General features: G+C 34.7%; 1 pseudogene; it reads right to left on the bottom strand.

Annotated features, from left to right (window-relative positions):
• Positions 1-212: 212 nt before the first annotated feature.
• Positions 213-332, bottom strand: LOC111742438 (annotated as a pseudogene).
• Positions 333-12,044: the final 11,712 nt, after the last annotated feature.

Here is a 12,044-nt window from a genome sequence, read left to right on the forward strand (position 1 = left end):
TATTGTCTAGGTGTACCACAGTTTATCTATTTACTTACCAAAGGGCACCTTGATTGCTTCCATGTTTTGGCAATTATGAATACAGCTTCTATAAACATCTGTGTACAGGTTTTTGTGGGGATGTAAGTTTTCAACTCCTTTGAGGAAATACCAAAGAATATAATTATGAGATTGTATGGTAAGTGTATATTTAGTTTTTTTTTTTTTTTTTCCACCTACAACACCCGGTCTTCCTAGGTGGTCTCCCATCCAAGTACGAACCAGGCCCAACCCTGGCTTAGCTTCCGAGATCAGATGAGATCAGGCATGTTCAGGGTGGCATGGCTTTAGACTAGTTAGTTTTATAAGAAACCACCAAGCTGTCTTCCAAAGTGGCTGTACCATTTCTTGTTTTCATCCCCAGTGAGTGAGAGTTCTTATTGCTCCACATCCTTGTCAGCATTTAGTGCTGTCAGTTCTAGATTTGGCCAGTATAAGCTTTAATTTTCTTTCCCTTTTCCTTTTTATCTGGTACAGAGGGCAGAGTTTGGAGATCTGAGTTACAGAATAACTGTTCTATTTTTACCCTGCAACTCTATGTTGATGTCCTGGAATAACTATTTACATTTTTCCCACGCTTGAATTTGTGCAGTTTATGAGGAATGGTATTGGTCAGCCTGAACAAGCATCTAGTCTTCTCTGTTTTTATGCAATGCAGAATGAGAAAGCCAGCAGTAGGATAATTTCTAAAAAGGTAGGATTCTATATGAACTTTTAATAGCACACTAATGTTTTATCTCTTGATAATAATATCAACAAACTAACCTTCATAATTATCTTGTAGTTTTAAAAACAATCTTGGTGAAAAATGATTTGTGATTGTTTTCAGTAGGTGGGTGCTCAATTAACTTCATAAACACACAGAAAAGATATGATAACATGACGTCATAAAAATGCAATCCTGACTTTGAATTAAGTATAATTTGTTTCAGACTTGAAGAAACTTAGAATTGGAGATGGGATACAGAAAAATCAACTTCATTGGAATATGGAAGTTATTCTAGATTCATTGTGGAAAACAGTGAATCTGGAGGATATTTCAAATCATTAAATAACTTCGCAGTGGAGAAATACCCCAAGTTTATAAAAATTTTCCTCATAAGTTTGGTATAGGTTATTTGGATGATTTTTTATTGTATGACTGTGAGTTTTCCATTGTGACCTCATAATATTTATTTAATTATAAGCTCATTAGAGGCCTTGTCTACCCTCTCATCTCTCAGCAATCTAGAATTTTTGTCTTTATTAGGAAATTGCCACCAATTAGATGAGCTATTAGTTTTCTAAGACTGCCATATCAAATTATTACAAACCGAGTGCCTTAAAACTGCAGAAAATTACTCTCTCACAGTTCCGAAGGGCAGAAGTCTGAAATTAAGTAGTTGGCAGAGTTAATTCTTTCTGGACATTATACAGAAGAATCGGTTCTATGCGTGGTTGGTTTGTACTCGTACAGCCTGATAAAGAAATGGGCAAAAGATTTGAACCAACACATTAGTAAAAAAGATATGCACATGAAAAATAAGCATGCAGAAAGATATCTGACATCATTAATCATAAGGAAAATGCAAATTAAAACCCTGAAGATATACTACCACACAACTACTAGAATGAGTAAAGTTACAACTGAGAAAAAGGAGTATTATTGAGGATGTAGAATGGCTAGAGTTCTCATAAATTATGGGTGGAGATGCAAAATGGTATAGCCTCTTTGAAAAATAGTTTTATGTTTTCTTATGAAATTAGACAATTAACATATGATCTAGCCATTCTACTTCTAGATATATACCAAGATGAATGACACTATATGTCCACAGGAAGACTTATATTTGAATGTTAATCAAGCCAAATGTCCTTCGACAGATGAATGGATAAAGAACTTGTAGCACATTGATAGGATAGCATACTACACACCGATAGAAGAGAACAAACTACTGATACACACAACTACGCAAAGTGAAAAAAGCCACGCACGAGAGACTTTATTCTATATACTGCAAAATTTGATTTAATAAAATTCCTGAAAGGAAAACTATAGGGATAAAAAGCAGGTCAGAGATTGCCCAGAGCAGGTAATGCATAGAGTAGATGGATTGCAAAGGGCCCGAGGAAATTTTTTGAGGTAATGAAACTGTTCTATATCATTATATAACTATAATGTGGTTACACAACTATATATATTTGTCAAAGCTCAACAAATTGTGCAGTAAAATTAGTGAATTTCATTTCATGTAAATCAATTGATGCTTTAATAAAGCTGATTTAAAAATTAAAAACGCAGAAGAGAGTTGTTGAATCAGATCATTTAAAATTTAAATGACTATTCAATATTAAATTGGAAGAAATCAGAATGAGTTAGCGAGAAGATAATCTGTGGGAAAAGACAGTAAATAATAATCTATGAAATTTTTAGACTTTGATGATTAATTGTACATCGTGCTTTCTGCCTACAAAGAGCTAATATTCTTTATGAAGAACTAATGACTCTTAACTTTACTCATAGTTTTCAGTGACCAGATGTTTTGAATTTAACCTCCTTGGTTAAATTTATTCTTATATAAATTACTGTTTTTGAAATGGGATTACCTCTTTTTTTTTCAGATATTTCATGACTAGTATATAGAAATACAACTGATTTCTGTATGTTTCTTTTTTTTTAGCTTGCAACTTTACTGTATTAGTTTATTAGTTCTAGCAGATTTTGGTTCAGTCTTTAAGATTTTCTATATGTAAGATCATACCACCTGCAAAGAGAGATAATTTTGCTATTTCTTTTCCAATTTGCATGCCTTTTATTTTCTTGTCTTGCCTAATTGCTCAGCTAGGACTGCCAGTAAGTACTATGCTGAATAGAAGTGGTGAGAGTGGCCATGCCTGTCTTGATCTTGATTTTAGAGAAAAAGCTTTCAACCTTTCACTGTTGAATCTGATGCCAGCTGTGTCATTAATGATCTTTATTATGTATGTTCTTTTGATTCTCAATATATTGAGAGTTTTCATTATACAAGGATGCATTTTGTCAAATGCTTTTTCTGTATCTATTAATATGATTCTATATTCATACAAGGATACATTTTAAGGTTATAGCAACATTCTTGGTACCAAATTTCTGTCTTAGTTCAATCCAGCTTCTGTAACAAAAAACTACAGACTGGATACTTTATAAAAAGCAGAAATTTACTTCTCACAGTTGTCGAAGCAGGAAGTCCAAGATCAAGGTACCAGCATAGTCGGGTTCTGATGAAGGTCCCTCCCAGGTTGTGGATTTCTGACTTCTCACTGTCCTCACGCAGTGGACATGGCTAAGGAGACCTGTGAGCTGTCTTTTTAGTTTCATTCATGAGAGCTCCACCTCAAAGCCTCAATTCCAAATACTATCTCATTGGGCATTAGGTTTTTTAACATATGAATTTGGGAGGGGACACAAACATTCAGACCATAGCAGAAGATCAATAAGGAAACAGAGAACTTGAACTTGAACAGTAATATCATAGGCCAATTGGGCCTAAAATATATTTATAGAACACTAATTTTAACAACAGCAGGAAACATATTTTTCTCAAGTGCATAGGAAAGATCACATGTTTGACCACAAAACAAGTCTTAACAAATCTATGAAGATGAAAATCATATCGAGTCTCTTTTCTGATCACAATGGAATGAAACCAGAAATCAACAGCAAAAGGAAAACTAAAAAAGTTTTGCAAGATGAAAAAGTACTAGAGATCTGTTGCACAATACTAGTAAACACTGGTGTACTATACACTTAAAAATTATTAAGATGGTAAATTTATTATATCTGTTTTTACCACAATAAAAAAAAATTAAAAATTGACATAGTCAGGATTTTCTAAGGAAGATTTTTTATTTGTTTATTTTCTTTATTTTCTAGGAGAAGTATTTCTCTTGACTAAATATGCCTTAAAGTTTACTTCATTCTTCTGACCTAAAAGATCTAGTACAATATCTCACTACTTAATTATTGTAAGTGTGTTGATTTGAATTGATTGAATTAAACTGAAGTGAGTAAAAGAAGATTAATGTCCTTTGATTATTGTGCTTTAATTATCAATAATTCTGAAGCACAGCCTTTAAAAATGTTCCTGTTTCTACCTATTTCTCCAATTAAAAACCAAACAACTCCCACCCACCACCCCCAAACACTTATGAATTAACTAAACTGTAAAATAATGCAAAAAATATGAGACTCATGGTGATATATATAGGATTGGACTCCTAATGATGAGCTGGCTTTGGTTCTGGGTGTCATTACTATTTCATGGAAGGACCAGTAATAGATTTTGCCTATGTTTGCAGAAAATTGCTTATATAAAGAACATATCTCTTTCCAGCTTAATTTTAGATGCTCTTTAAAACTGCAAAGCCAACACATTTTGACTTCAATTGGTAGTTCTAAAACATGCTTATAAAAATTAATATTGTCTTTACAACTTGTAGTCGTAATATAAAAAAGTTAGAGAATTTTCTATAAAATGGGCTATTCTCCTATTTTAATGGCTTTCTCCTGCAACAGACATTCCTGATATTTATGAATCATCTGTGATGAAAACTGCATCTACCAACTTTGTGAACTGAATGTGGTGACAATAGTAAAATAAATAACTTAAACATTTGCAAACTAAGAGATCATCTTTAGAGTCCATGTCTTATGACTACAGTACCATTAAGACAAAAATCTTTTCGTAAGAATGAAAAATGCAATAACAAATTTGAAGCAATTCTTTAAACATATGCCAGCTAATCAAATTATAAATTGGAGTTTGCTTTAAACATGCCTTACTTTTATCATTCTAATGAGCAATGTATTTTAATAGATGCTTTAATAATTCTATTCGAGATCAGATTTGTTTTCCATATACTCCCAATTTTTGCTTTAGGTGAGACTATCAAGGTCATAATTTGGCAAAATAATGTGTTTGTTTGTTTTTTTTTGCATCAAAATTTAAGACTATAATTCTAAAATTCATGTTTTCTGTTCAAAATATTTCTCTACAAAATATATATTTATTTTAATATTTCTTTCAGCACATACCTTCATAAGACATAATAAATGAAAAAGTCTGTAATTTTATACATAAAGTAGCATTTCTTTTTCCTCGACCTTCTGCTGCATTTTGTTAAGCACTAGGGCACCTTTCTTATTTCTTACTTTATCCAATTTCTGCACAATTTTTAGTCTTTATTTGTATCCATCTCCATCTTCAAATTTGCTGAGTGAAATATCTTCTTACAAAATATAAAGAGAACACTAACAATCTTGACATTTTCAATCTCTTAGAAAACCTAGGAAATTATTAAACCGATTACTTGTATAAATTTCGCCAATCGATTATTTTTCTCTGCCATGTACTTTGAAAATAAGGGCATGTAAATAAATCACACACAATTCCAATCAATCAATCCATTGTATCTCTGTCCTGGAGATAAAGTTTTCACATTGTTACCCACTGGCATCTTGAAATCACTAAACGACTTTCGAGACTCAGAAATTACTTTCAAAAGAGAGTCAAGATGTCAGAAGCATGGTGGCGTGACGGGTCCCCTTACCCTACCCCCTTGGGACACAACGAGTTGAACAGCTGTGATCCAATGGAAGATTCCCAGCCTAACACAAACACTTCTGAAAGATCTGTGCATCCAGCATCTGCAGGGGGCTGAAAAAGAGAATCAAACCATGGTTGATCGCAGCCTAGCCCCTCTGCGGTCTGCTCTAGCCTTAGTTAGAGACAATGAGAGGAAATATCCATAAATGACTTAACCATTTTTCCATGTGCCATTGTGTTTTTCACTGTTTTAAACACATGATGGCAATCACCTTTATGATGATGATTTAATCTAATAGGGGTATTTATGGTGTGGATGTGACAAAAATGCCTGTGTTTTTCTATTGATATGTAGCCATAATAGACTCTGTTTAGACAAACACACAGAAAAGAAATGTAACTGCATGATTTTTTGATATACCTTGGGTTGTAAATTTTGATGAAATAATTTCCACTTTTCCCCCAACTTGACACATTCACATCTAGACATTTTTCGTCCTGTGGACTGGTGATATGGGTTGAAGTCAGGTTGCAGTACACTCTAGCTCCACCATATAACTGAGGACATTTGACTTTGCAAGTACCACGAAATAGGTTCCAGATAAAAGTACAAAGCCTGATCTAAGTATTAGCTTTTTTTTTTTTGGGAAGCTGATTTTTTTTGAAGTCATTCAGACCTTAAATTGAATCCCAGGTGTGATATTTACTACCTTTATACTCTTGGACAATGCACCTTAATTTTATTGAGCCTCATTTTCTCTAGTAATAAACACAAGTGGAGTATACATAACTCATAGGGTAGTGTAATTACTTTATGATGTAGAGTATTTGAAAGAGTGCCTAGTACAATATGTGCATGCAGTAAAGGCTTAATGACCATTTCCTTTTCTCCTTCACTGTCTTGGATCTAAATCATCGTTGAAAGAGTAGTGTGATTAAGAGGAAAGCCCATGAATTAGACATTGTCTCGATTTTGTTGGGTAACGGAGATTTAAAGAGAGAGTAAAATGCAAAGATAAGAAGGATGGGAAAAGTCATAGATTGGTGACTTAGGTCTGCCTTTGCTTTACTTAAAAATTTATCCATCATATGTTCTGAATAGCCATATCTATATAATGACAGTGCTTGAATTAATATTCACAAAGCTATCATCCAACCTGAATATCTTTTGTCTCTAAGTTAATTGCAAAATAAGAGCCCATTTAACTTAACCTGTATTTTTCACTTTTAGTTAATGAATGAATCACCCAGTTATTAATTGGCTTAATAATGGACCACTTAGTGGCATTCAAAATAATCTTTGTAAAATAATGAGTTAGTGGGTGGACTTTCTTGTTTTATAACCGCTTGCTAATTCTACTTGCTTTCTTGCATGGAAGAATTGATGTCTGGAATGTCAGCTCGCTGACACCCTTTCCTAAGAAATTTCCTTTTATCGCATACTGTATCACTTTATTGCATTTTGCTAATGTTCCTACACTTGAGATCCCCTTACTTGCCTCGGCCACAGTACCTTTTAGACTTGTCATGATGAGGGGAGAAGGATAAAAAATTCTGTAATATACTTCTTTTTTCTCTCGCTAACATCGGTTAGAAATCCCTAGGAATAATGATTAATAGGGAGTAGAGTGGCAAACATTAAAGAATCATAGAGGTAAAAAATTTTAATCGGAGTCTTAAATTATAAATGATGATAATATTGATTTTATGTTGAACATCAACAAATTTTACCTTTTGCGTTTTCCGACCCACTCAATGAGAACGAATCTTTCATTTTATCACTTATTTCTTTGTATTAGGGACATATCTTGATGTTCTATGTTGCTCAATATTTTAGAAGGGGGAAATTCTGAATAAATAGAAACCTTAATACAGACCTTGGATTAGTAGGTTTGTTGACACATAAAAGACAAAAACCCGTTCTTTGAAAACTTCACTTAAGAATATCATGCACTTTCATAAATGAGTATCTACATACTTGCCTTCTCAAGCGTCTGACATCAATGGCCTTTCATGAGATGAACTTGTTATGATTTACATTAAGTAGTTTAAACAATATGAGGAAATTAGTGCTTACTTGATAGAATTATTAACTCTTTCTATGAAGACTAAAATTATATGTCCAAGAAGTTTAGAAACATGAAATCATAATACTTTTGTAACTAACATTTTCTTTCAATACCCTGTGTGAAATAACAACATGTAAAATAAGTACAATTTATTTGCTTCCAGAGAAGCATTCTAAGAACAGTCGAAGCCAAGAGTTTCATCTGCACTTCATAGGTAGGCAGCGATTTATTCCAAGATTGTGTTCATTAAAATAAATGTAAATATCTACTTCACACTTCATTATAAACCTTGAAACAAAAGAAATAAAACATTTTGGTTTGTCTTGAGCCTTGGAATTTGCTAGCTTAAACAATGTACATTCTGTCAAATAATGAGACTTACTTTGAAATGCTATGATAATGCTAAGTAGTTAAGTAGCCACGAGCGATGAGAACAAAAGTCCCAGCTCCGTAACCATAGAAATGGCAGCACTGATGGCCCAATCCAAAAGGCTGCCCCTAGGACCACCCAGAAAATAATTAATTTTTCAAATAACAATACCTCTACATCCTAGAATACAGGAAATAAATGACCATTGCATAGCAACCAGTTTAGGCCAGCCACAAACGCTTGTGCAGTAAACAGTACTCTGACCTTCTTTCCACCTCAGCCTCATTATACCATTATTATGTCATACATATGCCCAGAATTTCATGAATCTAATTATAACCGACTGAATTCTGGGAAGGTACATGCACTGTTGATGGTAGGTTATATAACACTCAACAGTCAATTAAAATTATCTCACACATCCATCGGCTAGCACCACCCATGTAACTTCCCATCATGGTCCAGATGTAAGACAGACCTTCCCACCTCTCTGGTGTAATCCTTTTCTCTCTTGAAACGTACTTCAAATAAATCTTAATTTTCCTAAACTTTGCTGATTCGTAATTCTTTACGGTGCCACTGGGGCAACGATGAACTTAGATGCCCCCAATGGTAGCAATAATATGTTTGCAACATAGAAATAAGGAGGAAAACATGGGACTTTGAGAGCTTCTGCAGAATATGAGGAATTTTGAATTATGAGAGAGTGTACGCCTAGCCTACCTTCCTTTCCAATAAGCCTAATTTCTGAAGCCAAGGCTAGTTTGGATCAATCGTATCCTCTTCCGAACAGCTCAAATCGCTCCAAATAAAAGAAACAATAGTCAGAGAAAAGACAGCACAGGGATCACTCACTGGGTCATGGCATCACCTCCAGAGGACTGCATTTTCTGCGTATATTATCTGGAGAGGGTGAGGAGTCAAAAGGGCCAGGGAATCAAAGTAACTGAACTGTTACTCAGAAGGGAAGAAGTGAGTCTAGACACAGTACTACAGAGAAAGGTATTTTTTAAGGAGGGATGTTAGGGCAAAGCCTGAAGCATGGGGTGTCGATTAAGAGGATGAACTCATGCCTACTGCAAACTATGAGGGAAGGAAGCAGGAGATGCCTGGATATAGTAGAGTGGATAAAAACTTGGACTTTACATGTTTACATGTTTTGTCTTCCTCCATGTCCTGCTACGTAATCTTGCTAAGCCCAAATTGCCTCAATTGTGAAATCAGGGAAATTATATACCTCCAAGTGTTGTGAGGGTTAAAGGATAGAACGTGTATTAATCGTGTCTTGTGTCCCGTAAGTGTATCATCGTCAGAACCACCGCAGACTTGACCAGTGGTTGGCTCGGGGTACACGGGGTGCCTGTTCATTCACGCGTCTCCTCATATGCTGTGTATGATGTTGGAGTCCTTCCAGTTATGAGCAATAGGAAACCAAAATTCTGTTTAACCTTAGACCAATAAGAGTTGGTTTTACCACATAACATGAAATCCAGAGGCAGACAGTTTTTCGCATTCAAATGCTTAGCAACACAGGAAGGTGTTTAAACTCTTTTTTTTTTTTTTAATCTTTCTCTTCTATGATCCTAAGTGTGTTGACTCTGCCAACGAGCTTGTTGCCTCATGCTCGCCAAAGGGCATTTGCATCTCCAGGGATTATGTGCAATTGCCTAACAGAGAGAAAGGAATAAAAGGCTTTTATCTCGGAAAGCTTTGTATTTTTATGTATGATGGGGAGCTGTTGAGAGACCGTTCTCCATCAATATTTCAAGTCTGCAATGTCTGGGCCTTTTGAACAAATTACATGTTTGGCTAGAAAAGGCCTTGAAAGCTAGAGCCTCGCGGACGCCATCTTCCTTCCACCTGGACACATCTGCTTGTATTCTGAAGTATTAACCTAGAGACCTTCCCTAACTTTCCTACACAGGATCTGTTCACGTTCCAGAGTAAAGAGAAGGTCTCTATCTCCTGATTGGAGCATGAGGCAGATCGACTGTCCTATAGAAGCCCTGAGTCTCACAATTTTGGAGTTCCTCTCTTATGGTGCAAGGAGTTACGTATGCACGTAAACTCCTGTGGGAACTGGGATGTGGAGAACTGGTGCCAGGTATTTCTCTGGCTGCTTCATTTTGACATGAGTATTAAGTGATATATCTCCTTGACCCAGAGGTCTCGTGTTTGTTTGTTTGTTTGTTTTTTCCCAGAAAAAAAATATATAAAATGTGGCAGGATAAATTATTAGCTTGAAAGTTGGCAAAATTTCAGACTCTTCATAGTTTCTGACTAAACAGGAGAAAGTTTCCTCAGAAAACTTCTCTTATATTTTATTAAAACAGAGCACATGCCTAATCTTAGACAAATTAATGGCATTTAATTTGAGAATGAGATTATACAATTAGTTAATCACAGCCATTTATCTCTTGGTTTTGGGGTAGCCCTCTCGTATACAAAGTAACTCCACCCATTCTGGAAATACATATTTTTAAAAGTGTGTGCATGTGTGCGTGTGTGTGTGTGTGTGTGTGTGTGTGTGTGTGTGTGTGTAACCAATGCATGGGCTGAATATCGTGAATCTAAAAGTTTACTAACAGTGTATGAATGTGTCAGTTCTAGATACTAAATTCCTTCAGGTCAAGGAATTGTGTCTCATTTATATTAGATTATACTTAAGAGCTTAGTATGGATTCTTTTGCATATAGATGCTTAATATAGGTTGATTAAATGAATGGATTTATGTTAGCCGATATCATCCTACTTCTAAAAATAATGTTGTGTTTAATTAATTGAAATACCTAAACTATGTAACAGAAAGGAAGGGGAAATATATAGCTAAGTTACTGAATTAAAATAAGCTTGTTTCTTGCCTGATTGATTCTGGAAGTTTTCTACATACTGGAAATGGTTCCAATAAATTACAATAATGCCATTTCATATAACTATTATCTTTCTTTAGTTTCAAGGTTGATCTGGATGTTCCATTTCTACATGCTACACGGTACTTTAGTATTGTAACTCTGTAAAATTCCTATATTATTTATAAATTGGTAGCTAACACATCAAGGATGTTGTCAAGGAAATGTTCTATATTCTTTAAAATATATTTATAGTCAGAACGGAATAAATATGGGGCATGTATTTATTCTTAGTGACTTTCTTGTCAAAATTCATGAGCTCAATTGTCAAGTGAGGACTAATCTCATTGTCTATGATATAAAGTCAACTTGGCATTGAAACACCAAGCTATACTCTTCTAGTATTATGTCACTATTGATAGTATACATTTTTGAAATTGAAAATTATTGAGCAATGTTAGTAATGAAATAAATGAGATACCATATCGACAACTTGACTACAATGTATCTGCATGAGTAAATTGCTGCTTAAAATATGAGATAAAAAAATTTAAGTTAATTGCAACAAAAGAAATATAATAGAGCAAGTAGCAAAATTATAATTAATTAATTTTATCATTCCCATTAATAATAGCAAACATTCAAATAAATTGCTAGCCAGATAGGATTTTTGAATATTATTTATTTCATCTAACATGTTAGTCACAGATAAGTCAAATGGCTCATTGAGGTCACATAACAGGGTACCACTCGCTACACATGGTACCACGGTACCAACGTGGTATCTATGAGACACCTGCTACTCTGGGATAGTTGTCTCTGACTGTGTCTAGAGAATTAGCCAATTGTTATTTAAATTTGTTCCTTTCATGCACTCGATTATTGACAAAATGACCAATTTAGCACAGGTATATAATGTGAACTCTAAGCGCTCATTATAATTTTGTCTATCTTTTCCAAGAAATCTGTAAACCTAGCAAACTACTTCCCTATGATTTCTAAAGGCACATCCCTCACCCTCTCTCTTCCGTGGTTCTCAGACGAGAAGACGTTCCCCATCCCTTGACAGGTCCTGCCCTTTTTGGACAGGTCTGCATTCCCTGCCCTCGGGGAGACCTCAGACGTACTGATAGAATGCCTTCTACACTTGAAC

The sequence above is a fragment of the Pteropus vampyrus genome, unplaced genomic scaffold (assembly GCF_000151845.1).
Source record: "Pteropus vampyrus isolate Shadow unplaced genomic scaffold, Pvam_2.0 Scaffold94, whole genome shotgun sequence".
NCBI classification, from domain to species: Eukaryota; Metazoa; Chordata; class Mammalia; order Chiroptera; family Pteropodidae; genus Pteropus; species Pteropus vampyrus.